Below are 14,059 nucleotides of genomic sequence, written 5' to 3' on the forward strand. Positions count from 1 at the left end.
AAAAAAATCAATCAATACAGTTGAAACACTGGCCTCCTCGACTTGAGAAGAAGAACAGGGGCAAACTAGCATACATGCATCGAAGAATGTTCTTCATCACAAACAAGGTACAACAGCAGCAGGAAATTTACAATCAACACAAAATTTAAAACAATAGAAATGAAGAAAAGAAACCTTACCACCACAAACAAAATCCCAAAAGAAGACAAATGAGAGAACAAACCAGAAACAAAGAAGAAACGAGCGTGATTAATGCTAGGGCAGAGAGAATTTAATGGTTGAAGAACAAAGGATGAAGTCTGACAGGGAGAATGAAATTAATTTTCAAGGAGAATGAAATTAATTTTTTCTCCTCTCCTTTATATACTCGAAAGAAAGAGAAGGAAGTTAATGGAGGAATGGGAAACGTGCCCATTAAATGAGAAGTTAATGCACGAGTAAGAAACGTACCCAAGTATCTAGGAGAAGTTATTAGGAGAGAGGAGGAATATGTAACGTCTGTTTTCTTCAATGCTCCCACTAAACACTCAAGCCCGAAGAAAAGGGGCAAATTGTGTGTACATATTTCATCATCAAACACGTGTATGTGAGAATACACGTGGAGAGCATGCGGACTAAGTCATCAAAACATGATGACACATGACCACAACCAAAAAGCCCATCCCTTCGACGTCGGATCTTCGGTCGAACAAATCCAAGGGCAGAAGTTAAAGGATGTACCAAACGCACGGTGTAATGCGGAGCACCAAATAACTCCCGAAGAGTTGCTTTATCTCATCCCCAAAAGAAGCCAAGATCAACGGTGAAGAGAAGGTTGATTGACATGGACGTGACAGGGGAAGAAGATACTTGTCTGACACGAGCATGCGTCTCAACTACCCGCATTAAGCACTCTGAGCAGTGTACGTGTCGATCAACCCGTGGAACGAACGAGGATGACTCTGCGTGACCAAGCAACCCCGTGGATGTAGGACTTAGTGTTGAACCACGTAAATCCCAGTCTTATTTACATTTCAGCACTTTATATTACTTTTACATTTCGTTTTCTTTATCTTCCTCTATGTGAACGCCTCTGGTGATGATATTAGAGGAGGCAATGATAAACCCGAAGGTTTTGAGCCAAGGAATCAGTACAATCGTCTCATCAGTGCGAGCATGTGTATAGAATGCGAACATTGTTTGTGAACATATAGATGCCTTCGTGATTTACGTTTTCATAACTCTCTAGTCTGCAAATTCATGAATTAACTTCCTTAATTATCGTTCTTGTGCTCCTTATTAACGGATGATGTTTAACTCTATTTTCTTCATCCCTTCAGGTTTAACATGGTTGTCCAGGTAAGCTCAGGACTTAGAAACAAATTTAATATTTATTCATGCTCCTTCCATTACATTTTAATAGGCTGGTTTCTGTAAATAAACGTTTCAAAAATATAGGATGGTTTCCTAATCGGGAAAGTCAAATGTTACTTTGGTTTTGTGGGACCACTTTTCTCTTAACTTCTTTTTATGACAAGTGTCATGTGGACCATTTCACTATATTTATTTTGCTGACAAGTGTCATGGGGACCATTTCACTTCACTTCTTTTATTGACAAGTGTCATGAGGACCACTTTCAATGATTGGTTATCTTAATTTCCTTAATTTTCTCTAAAAACCAAACCAACCTATTAAAAGTAACGGAGGGAGTAATTTTTATGGTTCCGATGATGGATTTCCTTGCGGTGGGCAAATACGACAAGCGTGGATTTCTCTCTGGCTCAAACGGTTCAAGTAATAATTCTACTTAGCACGGGTGGAAAGAATGGTGGTGGGTATTTAGCTTCTAAGTACGTATTAATTTGTAAATATGGAGGAATTTTGTTCGTCCATGGTATCTTAAACATGAACCATTAATTGGGGGATAAAAAAAGGAATTGGGGGATATAAGAAAAGGACAAAAACTGGTTCCAGATATCAATTCGGGGTCACCCCTTATCTAAGTATTTTATGTATTATCTAATCTACCCCTCACTAATCAGGATTAGTGATTAATAATAATTAGTAAAATCTTAAGATTTTTGATAAATGATTAGTGTGTGTTTTATTTGAATTTGGGTGAGTGAGGTGAGAGTAGAAGGAGGGAAAAATATTTTTGAATGGAATTTTTTTTGTGAAAATGGAAGATGATTGTGAGGAGAGAATTGCAGCTGCTGAATCTTTAGCTCTACTACAACAAGGAGCTAATGACAACAACTCTCAATTGCAACTCTTTGTTAAGCCAACACTCTTGAATGATGATTTTGACGAGTATGGAGAGTTTTTCGAAGAAGTTACACAAGAAAGTAAACTTGCACAACATGTAAGCATCCCCATCACACAGGTAAAGCTGCTAGGAGGTTGAAAAATCGATTTTTTTCTTTAAACCCGCCATTTTTTCAAGTGTAAAACCTCGGTGCCGGCATGGTCGTAGTATAAATACAATGCTGGCAGACGCGTTACCGGCATGGTATTCATACTACAACCATGCCGGTAAAGCAATATCCCCCAATTTGAATATTGATCCGGCATAGTATTCTACCAAAAAACTATGCCGATACCCGGTTAACTTTTTTACCTACCAAGGAATATACTACGGAATATTAAACTGGCATGGGTTCATTGATAGGTTACCATGCCGGAACTGCATGAAAAACATACAGGAAACATTTCCATGTAAACCCAAAAACCGGAATGGAAAATTAATAACCATCAACGCCGGAACCAGTTACCGGCGTGGTACCATCAATTTCGAGAATGTCGGCAGTGGAACTGACAAAACATACAGGAATAAATGTTTTCCAGAGCTAAATACCGGCATTATATATCAATTAATTGGAATGCCGGTAGCGTGTACCGGCTTGGGACAATAAATTACGACAGTGCCGGCACCTTGTTTTCCGGCGTTGCTGTCTAATGAATAATGTATGCCGGAATATGTTTCAAATTTGGTCTTCATTTTTGGCTAAGTTCGACAATGACGGAACATTGATCGAGCATGCCGGTACTTGTTTCCGGAATAATGTTTTAATTTCGTTTGGAACTAATTTTCGTTCAATCTTTAGGTGGTGACATATATTGATCCAACAAATGCAAAGCCGCTTTATCGGGATACGTCGGAATACTATAAAATACCTCCGGTATGTGACCAAAGAATACTTTACTAATGGATTGCTAGTAATGAACCTTCTAATGAATGTGAAATTGATCTTATGTAGGGAATAATAGATCGAAATGAAGCAATCGCTTGGGCTAAAGAGACGGCTCTTAAGAACATGTGTGTGTTGGTGAGGAATATCGAACGTTCAAAGAGGCGTTTTGAGATGGCTTGCGAGAGAAGTGGGAAATACAAGGAGAATAATAGCCACAAGAGAAAGGATTATTTATATCCAAAGAAGACTAATAGGGTATACAAGACTCGTACGAGGAAGAATGATTGACCGTTTAAGCTTGTTTTGCATTTAAATGACATGAACAATTGGGATTGTGAGGTTTTGTGTGGCTGTCATAACCACCGGGATCCGAAAGATTTTGTTGGTCACTCCCTAGTTGCGAAGCTGAAACCTCATGAGTTCGAGGATGTAAAGAGATTGACCAAAGCACTTATCAAGCCGAGACAAATTCTCAGAGGCTTCAAGGAAAACGATGAGTCCAACGTGTCTTCTCTACGTACAATTTATAGCGCACAAGCAACTATTCGAAGGGTGGAATGGGAAGGGAGGTCCGTTATGCAAGAATTTGAGAAGATGGCTTGGGATTACAACTACACGCGTATCATCAAAAGAGGTCCGGGAGAGAAGCCCCTTCAAATATTCATTTCGCATCCTTTGCTTTCACAATTGGCAAATACATGTTGTGGTGTTCTTATGATGGATTGTACCTACAAGACAAACAAATACAATATTCAGTTGTTCAACATCGTGGGGCAAACCTCGGACAAGGTAACATTCGCATTGGCTTGGTGTTTAATAGAAAACGAGAGGGACTATAATTATCATTCGGCATTACGACAATTAAATTGGGAGAAATTTTATTGGTCTCTTACCGAGGTTATGTACGAAAAGAGATTGTAGAAGTTTATTGCCGATTGGAACGAAGTTTATCCGACTGCCGTCTGGTATTGTCGGACTCAATGGTTGGATAAGTTCAAGGAAAAATTTGTGCGTGCATGGACAAACCGGTATAGACACTTCAAGACTGGAGCAACTAGTACAGCGGAGTCCGCTCATGGGAGATTTAAAGATCTCATCCAGTCCGGTCAAGGCAATGTGGTTACGGTTACCGAGGCAATGGAGCAATACTTTAAGGCTGATATCAATAGGATCAAGGTGGCTTTTGAGAAAAGCTCAATGGAAAGGTTGACTCAATTTCTTCGTTATCGTAAGTTGCTCCAAGGAATAGAATTCAACGTCTCTCATTGGGAAATAAAACATATGATGAGACAAATGGATTATGAGAAAAATTACGGAAACCGGGTGATGTGTGTATTTGTCCCGACATGTCCTCATTGGGGCTTCCATGTCGTCATATGCTTGTGAAGTATGAAGAAGTGAGGTTATTGATCCGTTTTGGAAGCAACTATCTTTCAACCCTCCTCCTTCGGGAGATCCCGGGAAATCTCCATGGGATACGAACGAAGCAAAGGAATTCTATGAAGCTTACACACGTGGCACCTCGGTAAGCCGGCAAGTCTTGTTGAGCCAACTAAGGATAATTACTCGTCCATGGATCACACAAAGCGAAGAGCCAGGAAAGGTAGATCCAATAGGTAGACCCCAAACTAAAATGTCAAGGAGAAAACAAATGGTAGAATTGAAAGGAATGACTCAACGTGAAGAAGAACGCGCAACAAGTAAGAAACGAGATCTAACCGCAAGTGAGATTTTGGAACAAAGGTTCGTGGAAGCGCAGGCTCCAAACAAAAGAGGTAGGTCGAGGAAGGAACCGCTATCAAGTCAACAACAAACGAAGGATTCCGTATCCACACCAAAAGACAACTCATCGGAGGTTCCAATGAAGAGGGGTAGGCCGCCAAAGGTATCAACATCAGGTTACAAAAAACAATAAGGTGAGCATTCCGAAGCCATACCCATAGTCGATCTAGCGGAGGTTCCAAGGAAAAGGGGTAGGCCACCAAAGGTATCAACATCAAGTGACAAAGAACAACAAGGTGAGCATTCCGAAGCCATACCCATAGTCGATCTAGCGGAGGTTCCAAGGAAAAGGGGTAGGCCACCAAAGGTATCAACATCAAATGACAAAGAACAACAAGGTGTGCATTCCGAAGCCATACCCATAGTCGATCTAGCGTAGGTTCCAAGGAAAAGGGGTAGGCCTCCAAAGGTAAAATCATCAAGTGACATAGAACAACAAGGTGACAGGGCAAAGTTGGTAACAAACCCAAGTGATATCAAAGTTGATGTAGTTTTAGTTCCAAGGCGAAGGGGTAGGCCAAGGAAGTACGGGCTCCCATCACATATCGAAGACAGTGAAAGTGTAGAGATTCCAAGGCGAAGGGGTCGGAAACTATGAGAGTATTGTTCTCATTTGATTGGCATTTAGGAAAGTCATGAGAGAATTTCTTATAAGATGTATCCGTGAGATCTTTCTTCTTGTACCTAAGTTGGCGCATTACACGTCGAGGGTTGTGCATAACAAATCATTTTGAATGACATAACGGTCCGTTGTAAAATGAAAAATCGTCACGCCTTTCGAAGTGAACTCCTCTGGCATTCCTATATGGGTCAAACACAACATCTTGGGCAGCCATCGAATCCAAATCCAATCTCATTGCTAATAATTGTTTCTTGTTATTGGGCCTTGGGGTATTCCTGAAGAAGTATTTCTGAGCTAGAGGTCTATTCTGTGGATAATCAGGGACAACCTCCAATCCTTTATACCGTATGAACAATTTTGTGAAGTGTTCATAAGCCCATACCTACGCCAATGAAAGATCGTTCCAATGAAATGTATAAGAAAATAAATAATTAGAAACTAACAGATTTAATGACAACAATCAACTGAATAGTATGGTCCTTGAGCCTTGTAACCATGGGATGTGCATTAGGAATCGACTGAGGATCCTCCTGTACAATTGGCAAGTCTCGTGAAGATGTGGAATGAGTAGAGGAATGATCTTTAGATGAGGATAATGAAGTGGATGAAGGACTGGAAATTCTAGGAGAAGATGGAGATGGAACAGGAGACAAGGATGGAGATGAGGAGTCATCATCAGTAGAGAAAGAAAGTCGTCTGGGATTTATAGACGAAGCAGGGAAAGAGGACGAAGTGTGAGAAGTTGGTGTAGCTGTAGAATCGGGTGAAGGAGAAGATAAGTTAGAATATGGATGTTGACTGGGAAGTGGAGTTATAGAAACAGTAGGAGGAGAAGTCGATGGTGGAGTTAGATGAGTAGCGTAGATGGTGTTGGGCCAACTTAAGATGGTAGCAGTGGAAGGATTTGAAGAGAGAACAGAAGATATAACACCAGCATCAGTAGAATACGTAAAAATAGACTCATCAAATATGACATGACGAGATATGTAAATGCGATTACTCTTAACTTCAATACACTTATAACCTTTATGACGATCACTATAACCAATAAATACACACGGAGATTGATTCGATAAAACAGCAGTAGGTAATCGATTAACCAAATAAACAGCTGTAGCGTAAAATTCAGCCCAAAAAGTTTCAGGAAAGCCACTTTGAATCATTAAGGCACGACCAGTCTCAGTGATATGTCGTATCTTACGTTCAACAATGCCATTTTGTTGAGGCGTGCTCGGACAAGAAGATTGACTAATAATACCATGCTCAAATAAGTAAGGTTTTAATGGCTCAGCATATTCAGTACCACCATAAGTTTGGAGAATCTGAATGGTTGTAGAGAATTGTGTCTCAATCAAAGATTTGAAGTTAAGAAAGCAACGAAATACTTGTGTTTTATCAGACAGAAAATAAATCCATGTGAAACGAGAGCACTCGTCGACAAATAAGAGAAAATAGCGAAAACCACAATTTGAATTAAAAGGTGCAGGACCTCATAAGTCAGAATGAATAACAACACCAATTTTATTAGAATAAGTAGCTCTAGATTGAAAGGGGAGACGATGATGTTTAGCACCAACACAACTAGGACAAATAGAATGATAAAAAGAGCTAAAATCAAAAGACCGATTAGATTTAAGATGCTGAAAAACACTGTTGTTGGGATGTCCTAAGCGCATATGCCAGATTGTAGGATTTGCACGAACAACAACTAAGGTAGCAGAGAGAGCTGAGACTGATAAGGGCTTAGAGGATGGATGAGATCTGTGGAGAATAGGATACATTCCAGCTTCATTCATGCCCTTGTACATAAGAGTTCCCGTTAGTGGATCCTGCACACAAAAACGATAACGATCAAAAGTGAAAACACAGTCAGAATCTTTGGTGAGTTGGCCAACCGAAACCAAGTTCTTGGCAATATATGGAACATGGAGTGTATTTTTCAAAACCAAGCTAGAGGAAGGTGTGTGAGGAGTGATATCACCAACCCCTGAAATTGGTAACATCTTACCATTACCAACAAGAATTTTGTCATTACCATTATACTCCATACGATTTGTCATATGAGAAGAGTCTGATGTCATATGAGAAGAAGCAACAATATCAGCAAACCATTGATTTTCATACGACATAGACTGAATTTGCATTGCCGAAAAGAATTGAGGAAGATCAAGATTCTGAGATTGAGTAAGGCGATGACAAGTCTGAGCAGTGTGACTATTGGTGCTACACCATTGGCATGTAACAAATGAGTTCTGAGGGGGAGGGGGACCAAGGACTGATGCAGCATTTCCGTTATAGCCACGACCTCGACCAGGATAGCCAGATACATAGTTGCCAGGATTGTAACCACCGTTGAAATGAGAACCACCATTATTTCCACGACCACCGCCATTATTCCATCCAGAAGAGTTTCTGTTTGTGTTCCACCCATTGTTCGCATTGTTGCTATTATTGATTTGATTATTACCTCCTCTATAGTTGTTGAAATAGTTGTCACGACCATTACCACCTCCACGACCACGGCCGGGAGCATTGTTTGAGCCACGGTCCGACCAGAATGGTTGTTGAAGCCTTGACCACAACCAGAAGCACCAACAAAGAAGGAGACTGGATTCTGTAGATATTGAAGATTGGGACTCATGATGGAGTAGCAGGGCATGAAGCTCAGTAAAGGTTGGAAGTGTAGTGCGAGCAATGACAGCGGTGTAGATGTTGGACCAATCAGCACCTAAACCACGCAGAGTTGTGGAGACAAGTTCAAGATCAGAAACTGGTTGGAGAACTGCTGGAAGAGAGTCAGAAATTTCCTTTATCTTCAAAATATATTCAGATATCGAAGAATTTCCCTTCTGAATAGTTGAGAGATTTTCTTTGAGTTGAAGAATCCGAGCTGGATTAATAGTAGCATAAGTGGAACGAAGATATTTCCATACTTCACGAGAGTTTCCACGACGAGCACATTCAGACTTCATAGGATCAGTGAGAGAAAAGTTGATCCAAGACATGATGTTTTGATCAATAACTTCCCATTCTTCATAAGCTGGGTTGGAAGTTTTGTCTTCAGTTCCTTCAGTAACAAGTTCTTTATCAGGTATCTCATAAGAATCATCAAGATATTTATAAAGTCTTTGAGATTTGAGAATAGGAAGAATCTGAGATTCCCAAACAAGATAGTTAGTTCTGTCTAATATAACTATTTTGGTAGAGGAAGGGAGGAAAGGTGATCGTTCAAAGAGAGAAGAAGAAGAAGAAGACATAAGAGAGCCTACGCTCATAGTTGAAGATGCAGGGATAGTTGGGGTTCCTGTGGTTGAATGAGAAGCCATGGTGCTTGAGGAAGAAGAAGAAGAGGATGAAGAAAAATCTTGGGTTGAGGAAGTTGACATGGCGATGAAAAGAAGAAGAGCAGGCTAAAGATTTCTTGAGGAGAGGATGAAGTTGAGGCTAGAGTTTTTAGAGAGATCGTCCTGGCTGGGATACCATAAACAATTGCATAAACTCTCGCACAACCCTAATAGGGTGGAGAGGCATATATTTATAGATATCTTACTAGATAAATTTTGTATAATGGATTATTATAGAAAGACCCGAATACAATGGACTATACATGGATATAACAGATACATAATGGACTATATTCTACACTTATATTTGTAAGTACATGTACTAGGACTCTTATTGTCTGCAGTATCTACAAGCTTAGTGAAAATCTATCCAATAGAAACCCTTTTATGCGAGGGTACTCATCAAAGTCTATATTATCAATTACTTTACGGCCTCTATCGAAACAAACAAGTTCTTCGACTAGGATTCACTTTGGCTTCAGGTTTATATGAGCTGTTAAGTGTTTACAACAACACTGGACCCTTCTCTGTGATGACATCCGATATAGAACTGTAGCAGAAGATCACACACAAAATCATCGGTCAAAAAAAGGCCATGAAATTACTAAGTCAACCCCCGAACTTGCTGATTTCATCGAGAATGAGTATAAGAGAGGTTCATCATGGAAAAGCACAGTATCTATGTTATGGCCTTATGCTAATTAAGTGTAAGCATACTATTTCTATTCATATTTCTAATATATACCGTTTTGGTTGTTTACCATAGCGTTAAATGTGTGCTTCCATCGAACATTTTATAATGCACAATCTGTTCCAACACCATCCTGATCAGTTCTTCAGGAGACAAAATTAACAAACATCGGAGTCTATCGTAATTATTCGAGCATATCACTTTCTCTATATCACTTTCTCTTTATAGAGGCATCTAAGTTCTATGGTGAACATCACATACAATGGTTTGAAGTACCATTGATCAAACAAAATGGGTAGTAAAATGACACTTAATTCCTTGTCATATTATATATATATATATATTCAATTTCTCATTATTACATGTGTATAGCATCTGGGGATGTGTACTGAAAGTACGTGTTAGGTAGATCCTGCTTATTATATGAAACTTGTCAATGATTCTCCCTTGAGTCCCGCCTAACTGCATGTTTCCCATGTCAGATGTACGCCTTCCAAAATTGGTTGCAACAGGAATATTACATTTGTCTGACGAGACAGATGAGCTTGATACTGCTCTTAGATATGATATTAGAGCATCAAATTATATCTAACTGCTCTATTTTTATTAATCAACTCATTCACCAATCTTAGTATCATCTATTTTTTCTCAATCTGTTCATCAGAAACAAAGATGGATATACCGGATGCAATAGATGATTCCATAGCTGTTGCAGAAAACAGTAATATTGCCAACTGCAGTGATACTATTGATGAACATTACCATGATAAGAAGAACAAGGAAGCACTTCAATTCATTGAATAAATTACAATTAATGCCGATGAAGTTCAAAATGAAGCTCTCGCAGAAATCTTATCTTGTAATGCTCAAGTCGACTGCTTACAAAGACATGGTTTAAACGGACAAACAGATCGTAAGACATTTAAGAGAATCATGCCCGTGGTTACATATGAAGATATAAAACCTGACATTGACCTGATCATCGCTAAAGGTAATAGTATTTCATCTACTCTCTGCAAATCGCCTATTTCTCATTTTTTCCGTAGCACGAGAACTTGATCTGGAATGAGTAAATTAATACCATCAACAGAAGAACAAGCTGAGAAATCACGGCAATTCTGCTCCCTCTTAATTCCGGTCTTAAATCAGCATATTCCTGGTTTAAATAAAGGAAAGGCGATGCAGATTATTTTTGTAAGTCCATGTACTGAAACACCAGGAGGAATAATATCATCTTTAGTATCTACCAGCGTAGCCAAAACCTCCAGAAATTTGTCTAGTAATATTAATTACACCAGCCCAATAGAAACCATTTTATGTGAGGATACTCATCAAAGTCTATATTCTCAATTACTTTGTGGCCTCTATCAAAACAAACAAGTTCTTCGCCTAGGATTCGCTTTCGCTTCGGGTTTTATGGTAGCCGTTAAGTGTTTACAGCAACATTGGACCCTTCTATGTGATGATATCCGACATGGAACTATAGCAGAAGACCACCCTAAAACCACTGACCCATCGGTGAGAAAAGAGGTCATGAAAATACTAGTCAAGACAAACCCCAAACTTGTTGATTTCATCGAGAATGAGTGCAAGAGAGATTCATCATGGGAAGGCATAGTGTCTAGGTTATGGCCTAATGCTAAGTGCATCGTCACTATCATTACTGGGACGATGTCTCATCACATCGATAACATTGATTTTTATAGTAATGGTCTTCCCATTGTTAGCCATATGTATGCATGTTCAGAATGCTTCTTAGGTATAAACCTTGACCCTCTAACTAAGCCACCTGAAGTTTCTTACACCCTTATCCCTACAATGGCATATTTTGAGTTCTTTCCGATACTCGGGGAAGATGATAATCAAAAGGACAACTGCAACCAGGAGAAAAAACAACATCATCCAGAACTGGTTGATCTCGTCAAGGTTGAGCTTGGACGAGAATATGAGCTTGTTGTCACCAATTATGCAGGTAACTTGATTATATTCAAGAATTTTGATTACACACTATTTCGTCAAGTACGTGCTGATCTTACGCTTATGTATTATGCAAGGACTTTATCGGTATAGAGTTGGAGACGTGCTACGAGTTGCTGGGTTCAAGAACAATGCTCCTCAGTTCAATTTCATGCGGAGAAGAAATGTAGTTCTAAGCATTTATATGGACAAGACAAACGAAACTGAGCTTCAAAATCCACTGAAAAAAGCAGTTCACCATCTTATGATTATGTCTAATGTCTCTCTTGTTGAATACACTAGTTTTGCTGATACATCAACTTTTCCAGTCCACTATGTGCTCTATTGGGAACTTCAGGGAAAAAATAACAATGCCGTAATTCCTCAGAAAGTGCTTGAGGAATGTTGTCTGGTAATGGAAGAATTCCTCGGTTATGAGTATCGTTATATGCGCACTAACAATAAATTAATTGGACCCCTAGAGATAAAGATTGTAGACACATGAACGTTTTGTAAGCTGATGGATCATGCAATCAACCAAGGTTCATCAGTTACACAGTACAAGACTCCTCGATGCATGAAACCGGGTTCCATGTTCGAAATCCTAAACTCTATGGTTCTTTCAAGCTTTTTCAGTCCAAGGTGCCCACATCTATGAATCCATGCTGTTTTGTAATAAAAAATAAATGCTTATATTTCTGCTTTAGAACATGTTAAATTTAGTCGTATCTTTTGTTGTAGTTGTCGTCCTGTATGAAAATGTCATTTCTTCCATTTCGATCAGTGTTTCTAAGTTTGAAGCATCAGCCTTTGTTGTAAATTAGCGTTCAGTCAAGTTTAAACTTTTAGGGTTTCTTTTTTATCAATAAATTAAACTTTTATAGAAAGAGGGTTAAAGACTCAAAGTACGTACATGATATATGAACTCTAACAAAGATTGACTAAAATCAAAAAGGGAAGCAGAAAGAAGCAACCCCGAAACACTTCCAACACCTTCATCTAGCTGCCTCAAGGTGGTTGGAATAAAACTTCTTTCCAACTGATAGCAAATTGATTTAAGGAAATACACCATGAAACATGCCTCTATTATGTAACTAACTTGATAAATAACTTGAATGTGAAACTTCGCTTTCCCTTTTGAGAATTGAAAGGTGGACAATCTAGTCATAGTACGTTAGCTTATAAGGCTGACATACTAATTCTTTCTGGAAATGCAAAATGGAAAATTATAGCACAGATGAATAGAATGTGATTGTTCATTCCGGAGTTCCGTATGTAAGGTTGATCGTTTTTTCTATTTGGTTCTATTCCCAAAACTCGAAATGGTTATGAACCGAGTATTAATACAAGATTATCCTTTCAAATTGCATCCATGAAGTGCATGAGTTTCATATAGGATCACAAAGTCACAAGACATTAGTGGCCAGCGATTGTGATGAGATTCAGATCTTTTAATTTCCTTATCTATATATGCGCTTATAAAAGGTGTGTCGCACACCAGTTTTTCTTCATCAATTTTAGTTATTAATTATAAACTTATACCGAAATCACTATCTAGTTTGTATGATTAGATCAAAATTTATGGAACTATGAGATATTGGAGTAAACTGAATAAGAATGAGAAGTACAACTTTGGGCGTTATAACTTGTCCAAGAGGAGTTTCATTATTTCAGATTCAGAGATGCTTTAAAAGTTTGAAAATGAGTATTTATTCATAAAAATGTCCCAATAATTGGTATTTCTCACCCTCCCGAGTCCCAACAACTTTGAACCTTAGCCATGACACAAATGACGGCAAAATAACTTTAAAAAAGACTTTTGCGCTAAAATCCATCTCTGATTATTTGAAGCCTAATTATTAATGTTTTAAACAATTTTTGACTTGCCTATTTTACAAGAATATGCATGGGCATGGCTCCCAATTTAGGCTTTCTACCATTGGGCGTGAAACCGTATAGACCACTTGATCATACAATATCTCCAGAATGCGATGATGTATAAAAATAGGAGTATTATTAGAGATCATTGATTTCCACGACCATTGGATATTGGTGATTATTGTTATTGTGTGTGTTTGTACCATTTAAAATGGTGCAGTGCATGCCACACAAGTTATCCATTCGCCTAGCTGCGGGAGCCTATTTGGTTTATGATGGAGTCCCATGATTTATTATAGAAACCAGGTTGGTTTATTAAAGAAACTCATGGCTTATTATAAAAGTCTGATTGATTTATTTTTGAAGCCCAGCCGGTTTATTAAGGAAGAATGATTTTTTAGGGACCATGGTTTTTTTGAGGGGACCATGATTTTACTAGGCCACCTTCCTTATAGTGATAAGGGGTGTCCTAAAACGTTGAAATGACTAACCTACCCTTAACCTAATATAGTTTAAAACCAACCTAATAACCACCTATATATATATATAACCACCACCTCCTCCCACCACCACCGCCCACCACCGCCGATTACCACCACCACCCCCTCCGATTTT

General features: G+C 38.8%; 1 pseudogene; it reads left to right on the plus strand.

Moving 5' to 3' along the window:
* The first annotated feature begins 10,282 nt into the window (after positions 1-10,282).
* Positions 10,283-12,224, plus strand: LOC113352801 (annotated as a pseudogene).
* Positions 12,225-14,059: the final 1,835 nt, after the last annotated feature.

The sequence above is a fragment of the Papaver somniferum genome, chromosome 2 (genome assembly GCF_003573695.1).
Source record: "Papaver somniferum cultivar HN1 chromosome 2, ASM357369v1, whole genome shotgun sequence".
Lineage (NCBI taxonomy): Eukaryota > Viridiplantae > Streptophyta > Magnoliopsida > Ranunculales > Papaveraceae > Papaver > Papaver somniferum.